Source organism: Mytilus trossulus, chromosome 10, assembly GCF_036588685.1.
Source record: "Mytilus trossulus isolate FHL-02 chromosome 10, PNRI_Mtr1.1.1.hap1, whole genome shotgun sequence".
Lineage (NCBI taxonomy): Eukaryota > Metazoa > Mollusca > Bivalvia > Mytilida > Mytilidae > Mytilus > Mytilus trossulus.
In genome coordinates, this window is record NC_086382.1 from 70,312,628 (window position 1) to 70,319,884 (window position 7,257).

The following is a 7,257-nucleotide window of genomic DNA, read 5'->3' on the forward strand; positions in this document are numbered from 1 at the left end:
AATAATGTTTACTGGACTACACTATCATATATCCAATGGATTAAGTTATTGGCACTACACACAGTGTGGGATATGATATTGTGCAATGACAAACATAAGAATGGACATGGTGTAAGACAGTTATTTTTCATAATTATAATGCAGAAAATATTTTGAAAATCGATAAAAGAACAGTGTTGACGCCTTCCAGATCAATCTTTGTAACTGTCAAAAAACTGTGGGGTTTGGCTAGCAATTAAACCACGTTTAATCCCCAATTTTCGAAATTCGAAAATGCTTGTACTTTGTCAGGAACATGACTTATGGTATCTATTTATTTTATGTGTTTGAGCTTTCATTTTGCCATTTGACTATGGACTTTTTGTTTTTAATTTTTCTCGGAATTCGATATTTTTATTATTTTACTTTTTAACGTCATTTTTTTTTGTCGATTAATTTATTTTTGGTCCTGTTTTACTGAGGGGAAAACATGTCGAATTCGGATACAATATGGAAGAGGGGAGCATTTAAATCTGATTCAGATAGCCAGTATGTTCACCTGATTCACTATTATAGAATTTGTCGTACTTTTACATTCACTATGTTTTTTTATGCAATAACGTTTCTTATAGATATTCTATCGTACATCATATTCTACTGGACATTCGTAGCTTGTGGTGTTGTTAATACAACTACAAAATTCGGTGTGTTAAGTACTGTTTAATCCATCAATCTGGCTGTTCTATTAAGCTACAACTACAAAATCCGGTGAAAGACTAGTTCGGTGTGTCCATTACTATTCCATTAATTTATCTGGATGTTTTATTAAGGTTAAAGTCATAAGAAACCTCAAGTCAAAAAAAAATAATGCATATGTTTTTTTATAACTCAATGGATAGTTTTCATTATAAAATTTATGTACATATACTTTTTTCTGAAGAAAATTCTTTAATTTATTCATATTTAGAAGAAGTTTACTTTATTTGAATTGCTTCCTTCCAGCAAGCAATTCCCCCGACATATTTTCCTTATGCAAGGTGACCTCAGTGTGACCCATCTCGTAAAAATCCGGTGACCACAATACGCATGGATGTCCTTTAAATTAACTATTATCTGTATTTACATGTTAAACACGTGCTCAATTTCCATGATTTTTTGTTTATTTTTCGTCAATTGTTGACAAACAGGTGACAATCGTTAAACTTCGGCTTCAAAACACGAACTTTAATTACCTGCCATATTTTCACAACAACACTGACCGATTGAAAAAAAAATGACGATTTTACGAAATTTACACGAAAAACATGATAAATTCGAGTACAGAAGACTAAGTTTATGATGTTTGTATACGTTGGTTCAAGAATTGGAAGAACATTATTTTTCATCGATCACTCGTTTCTTATGACTTAAACAAACAGTTAAGAAATACACAATAACAACATGAACAACAGATGTCAAAATCCATGCTACCTTTTTTTCAATTTGTATCAGACGTAGCAATCGACATTGCTCAATTTGATAACTCATTCTGCATTGTTATCTTTATACATTATAAACTTATTATCTCAATCTCAACTAAAAGTGCATTTATTTTTTTTGTAATTGGTTTATTTTTGACAAAAAGAAAGAAAACAATCAAGCAGAATTACACACATGTACAGTTTCAAGTATGGTCATGAAGATATTATTATTATATGAAAACAACTCTAAACAGCAGGACATACAACAAAATATAACTATAATTTTCGTACCAGTTATAAAATAGGAGAGATTGTAATGGCAACTATTTTTTATCTATATATTTTTTTATGTAGGCGATAAGGAATTTACTGTATGTTGTTCTATTCCTATGCAGTATTTCAAATATGCAATTCTACCTTTCATAGAAGGTTTTTCTCCTGAATTTTTACAGCTATCAATATAAAATTTTCAAATGAACATTATATGTTGTACTACATTATATGCGTCATAAATGTCCCCAATACCAACAATAACACCTGTTGCCGCTATATGTTTAAGTCTAAATCCACATTTTATTAATATATCTTGAAGTACTGTCCAAATATTTTTGATGTTCATACATTCTCAAAATATATTTAATAAGCTTTCTATGGTATTAGTGCAAAAAGTGCACATTTCTGTACTTCTGTTAAACCATCTTTATCAAGAAATGAGTTTGTGTATGCAATTCTATGTAATAACTTGAATTGAACATTTTGTAGTTTAGTGTTTTTTGTTGCTTGAAATGCCATCAAATAGATTTTCCAAAATCATCAATCTTAACACATAAATCAACAGACCATTTGTTTTGTGATCTTTAAGAATATTTACATTGTTTCTTTTTATCATTTTTGAGTTTTTCTACAATATCATTGTCAACAATATCTAATCTACCATGGTCTGAATTTTTTTTTCTTCCAAATACATGGAATTGCACTAACAAGACCATTATATTCAACAAAAGAGCTTTCAATGTGTCCCCAGTACACGGATGCCCCATCCGCATTATCATTTTAAATGTTCAGTGGACCGTGCAAATAGGATAAAACTTCAAATTCATCAAAAACCACCTCGACCAAAATCTTTAACCTGAAGCGGGACGAACAGACGCACAGACCAAAAAACATCTTTTTTGCAATTTTTTCCATCCCCTCTTTTGGTACAATATTTTAACCCCTCCATATTTTTCTATATAACTCAATAATAGAATTTTCCAGTGGGAAACATTCAAGGGAAAGAGCAATTTATAAAGCCATGACATTTTGAGGAAATAAAAATGTTTCTATAAGTGGGAATTTTAAACCTCCCTCATCATAATTATTTATAAAAACGTTCCTATAATAGTGCATGTATACCCCAACCCCTCCTGCGAACCCTTATATAAGATAAAAGCTATATCGCTCATTCTTCATAAGACACACACGATGGTCGTTAAAGCATATATTCTTTAACACTACTCGTATATCAACTTTAAAGACATAATTCCAAACAGAATGTGTCGTTTATTTCTTTTTATAATGTTAAAATTATTGAAAAGTAAGATATGCATGGTTATTTCATGAATCTCATATTCAACATTCACTACATAAACTAGAATCATTCAAACACCGACATATTTCAGCCAATAATAGCATCGTTCTTTTATGTGTATGCATATGTTCTTCTCATATATTTTATGATAGTATGATACTAAACCCCTAATGGGAGGGATTGTACCTGATATTCATATCATGAAGACATAATCTTTCAATCAGTTTAATTGAGGTCTGGAGCTGGCATGTCAGTTAACTGCTAGTAGTCTGTTATTATTTATGTATTATTTTTCATTTTATTTATTTTCTTTTGTTACATCTTTTGACATCGGACTCGGACTTCTCTTGAACTGAATTTTAATGTGCGTATTGTTATTCTTTTACTTTTCTACATTGGCTAGAGGTATAGGGGAGGGTTGAGATCTCATAAACTTGTTTAACCCCGCCGCAATTTTACGCCTGTCCCAAGTCAGGAGCCTCTGGCCTTTGTTAGTCTTGTATGATTTTAAATTTTAGTTTCTTGTGTATAATTCGGAGTTTAGTATGACGTCCATTATCACTGTACTATTATGCATATTTTTAGGGGCCAGCTGAAGGACACCTACGGGTGCGGGAATTCTCGCTACATTGAAGACCCATTGGTTGCCTTCGGCTGTTATCTGCTCTATGGTCGGGTGGTTGTCGCTTTGACATATTCACCATTTCCTTTCTCAATTTTATATCATAATTAATATAAATAACTATAGTCTAAGCTGTTTAATCTGTTTTCTAAATTTGACGACCGTATCCTTGCCACGTATAAGATCAGCAGCCTTTTCACCGATCATGATTGTTGGTGCATTTGTATTACCAGACGTCACATGCCTCATCACTGATGCGTCTGCAATTCGTAAATTTTGTATACCTTTCACTCTAGAAAAAAAAAACCAGATATATTTAAATAATCAAACTAATCGTTTCTGATTTTTTAATTATCCTTTTCTGCTGGTAACCGTACTATCTGTCATGACGATATACAAACCAAATTGTGCGATGCAAGGAAAATATGTTTGTAATCATCAACCTGCTACCAATGTGTAGTATTTTAAGGGGGGACTAGAATGTTGGCAAACCCTGATCTGATTTACATTTGAATATGCACATCTATATGTATTTAAAGAAACAGAACGTAGGCCAGCGACAAAATGTAAATCAGAGGTAATACGCTCCAGCATGTAAAACAACATGTTTCTGAAACATGCAAGTGTGAGTTAAGCAGCCGAAAATGCAATTCTATGAACAACAATGTTTTAAATACTAACACAAAATAAATTGTTATTAAGAATGATTATGATTATTGTCAACTAATCCGTGTCTATTATCAATGACTTTGGAAACCATATACAATTCATATACTGGAATCAAAAGACATGTTTGATTGATTCGTTGTATTGAAATATTTCTTTAAACCCAAAATTGTGTCAATGCGTTTTCTGAATTCTAAAAATTAGGTTTTATTAACACCACGTATAGCGTATCAATTATAGATACTTTGAAAGAAAACGAACATTAGTTTAAAAGCACTAATGTGAATGTTAGAATATCAATTAACAGACAATACCTAAGTTTTGTATCAACAACTGCGTTTTTGTCATTGATGCTGCCGATGCGACATGTACACGTTGGATGGTATGCTGTTACTGCATAGTGACGTATCAAGCATTCCCAGTAGGCATCAGTGTCAAACTCTTCCTTATCGCACACACCTTCATGGTCAAGTCTGTTCAGAGTTGCACCCATTTCTTGGAAGGGTTCTGTCTGGGCAATCTGTTGGACTTTTCGCACAGCTTTATATGAATTAAAAATCAAATATAAGTATCATTTCTAAAGCAAATGCTTATTTCTACTGCGAAAATGTATTACTATTTTATAGTACATTTCAGTAATTACGTGCTGTGTTAAATTCATATAAATGTATCGATCGATACTAAAATATCTTCAATAATACAAACAAATAAATTCATCATAAATACCTGGAAAAAAAATTAATATTTACGCCAGACGAGCGTTTTGTCTACAAAACACTCACCAGTGACGCTCGAATCAAACATTTTATAACCATATTTACACACGGAAATCATATCATAACTTTATCCTTTATTAACGCAACATCATATCCAAAAATCCGGGCTTCATATGCATTTTTTTTTTTGTATCTTCAAAATCAAAAAAGTACCTATATAGATATAACATTCATGCAAAAGATGCCCAAGAGCATGCAATTAACTGTGCACCCTATAATTTGGTTTCCTATCAAATGCTATAATAAGATTAACGGTACCAATTTTCTTGCACCAGATGCGCATTTCGACAATACATGTCTCTTCAGTGATGCTCGTTGCCAAAATATTTGAAATCCAAAGCTTATATAAAAGATGAAGAGCTATAATCCAAAAGGTCCAAAATGTATAGCCAAATCCGTGAAAGGAATCAGAGCTTTGCACGAGGGAGATACATTCCTTAATTTATAATAATTTCTATCATTTTGTTACAGCAAATTTTAATAACACAACACATCCGTATTTTCATGCCAGTACCGAAGTACTGGCTACTGGGCTGGTGATACCCTCGGGGACTAATAGTCCACCAGCAGAGGCATCGACCCAGTGGTAGTAATAAGATTAACGGTACCAATTTTCTTGCACCAGATGCGCATTTCGACAATACATGTCTCTTCAGTGATGCTCGTTGCCAAAATATTTGAAATCCAAAGCTTATATAAAAGATGAAGAGCTATAATCCAAAAGGTCCAAAAAGTATAGCCAAATCCGTGAAAGGAATCAGAGCTTTGCACGAGGGAGATACATTCCTTAATTTATAATAATTTCTATCATTTTGTTACAGCAAATTTTAATAACACAACAAATCCGTATTTTCATGCCAGTACCGAAGTACTGGCTACTGGGCTGGTGATACCCTCGGGGACTAATAGTCCACCAGCAGAGGCATCGACCCAGTGGTAGTAATAAGATTAACGGTACCAATTTTCTTGCACCAGATGCGCATTTCGACAATACATGTCTCTTCAGTGATGCTCGTTGCCAAAATATTTGAAATCCAAAGCTTATATAAAAGATGAAGAGCTATAATCCAAAAGGTCCAAAAAGTATAGCCAAATCCGTGAAAGGAATCAGAGCTTTGCACGAGGGAGATACATTCCTTAATTTATAATAATTTCTATCATTTTGTTACAGCAAATTTTAATAACACAACAAATCCGTATTTTCATGCCAGTACCGAAGTACTGGCTACTGGGCTGGTGATACCCTCGGGGACTAATAGTCCACCAGCAGAGGCATCGACCCAGGGGTAGTAATAAGATTAACGGTACCAATTTTCTTGCACCAGATGCGCATTTCGACAATACATGTCTCTTCAGTGATGCTCGTTGCCAAAATATTTGAAATCCAAAGCTTATTTAAAAGATGAAGAGCTATAATCCAAAAGGTCCAAAAAGTATAGCCAAATCCGTGAAAGGAATCAGAGCTTTGCACGAGGGAGATACATTCCTTAATTTATAATAATTTCTATCATTTTGTTACAGCAAATTTTAATAACACAACAAATCCGTATTTTCATGCCAGTACCGAAGTACTGGCTACTGGGCTGGTGATACCCTCGGGGACTAATAGTCCACCAGCAGAGGCATCGACCCAGTGGTAGTAATAAGATCAACGGTACCAATTTTCTTGCACCAGATGCGCATTTCGACAATACATGTCTCTTCAGTGATGCTCGTTGCCAAAATATTTGAAATCCAAAGCTTATATAAAAGATGAAGAGCTATAATCCAAAAGGTCCAAAAAGTATAGCCAAATCCGTGAAAGGAATCAGAGCTTTGCACGAGGGAGATACATTCCTTAATTTATAATAATTTCTATCATTTTGTTACAGCAAATTTTAATAACACAACAAATCCGTATTTTCATGCCAGTACCGAAGTACTGGCTACTGGGCTGGTGATACCCTCGGGGACTAATAGTCCACCAGCAGAGGCATCGACCCAGTGGTAGTAATAAGATTAACGGTACCAATTTTCTTGCACCAGATGCGCATTTCGACAATACATGTCTCTTCAGTGATGCTCGTTGCCAAAATATTTGAAATCCAAAGCTTATATAAAAGATGAAGAGCTATAATCCAAAAGGTCCAAAAAGTATAGCCAAATCCGTGAAAGGAATCAGAGCTTTGCACGAGGGAGATACAT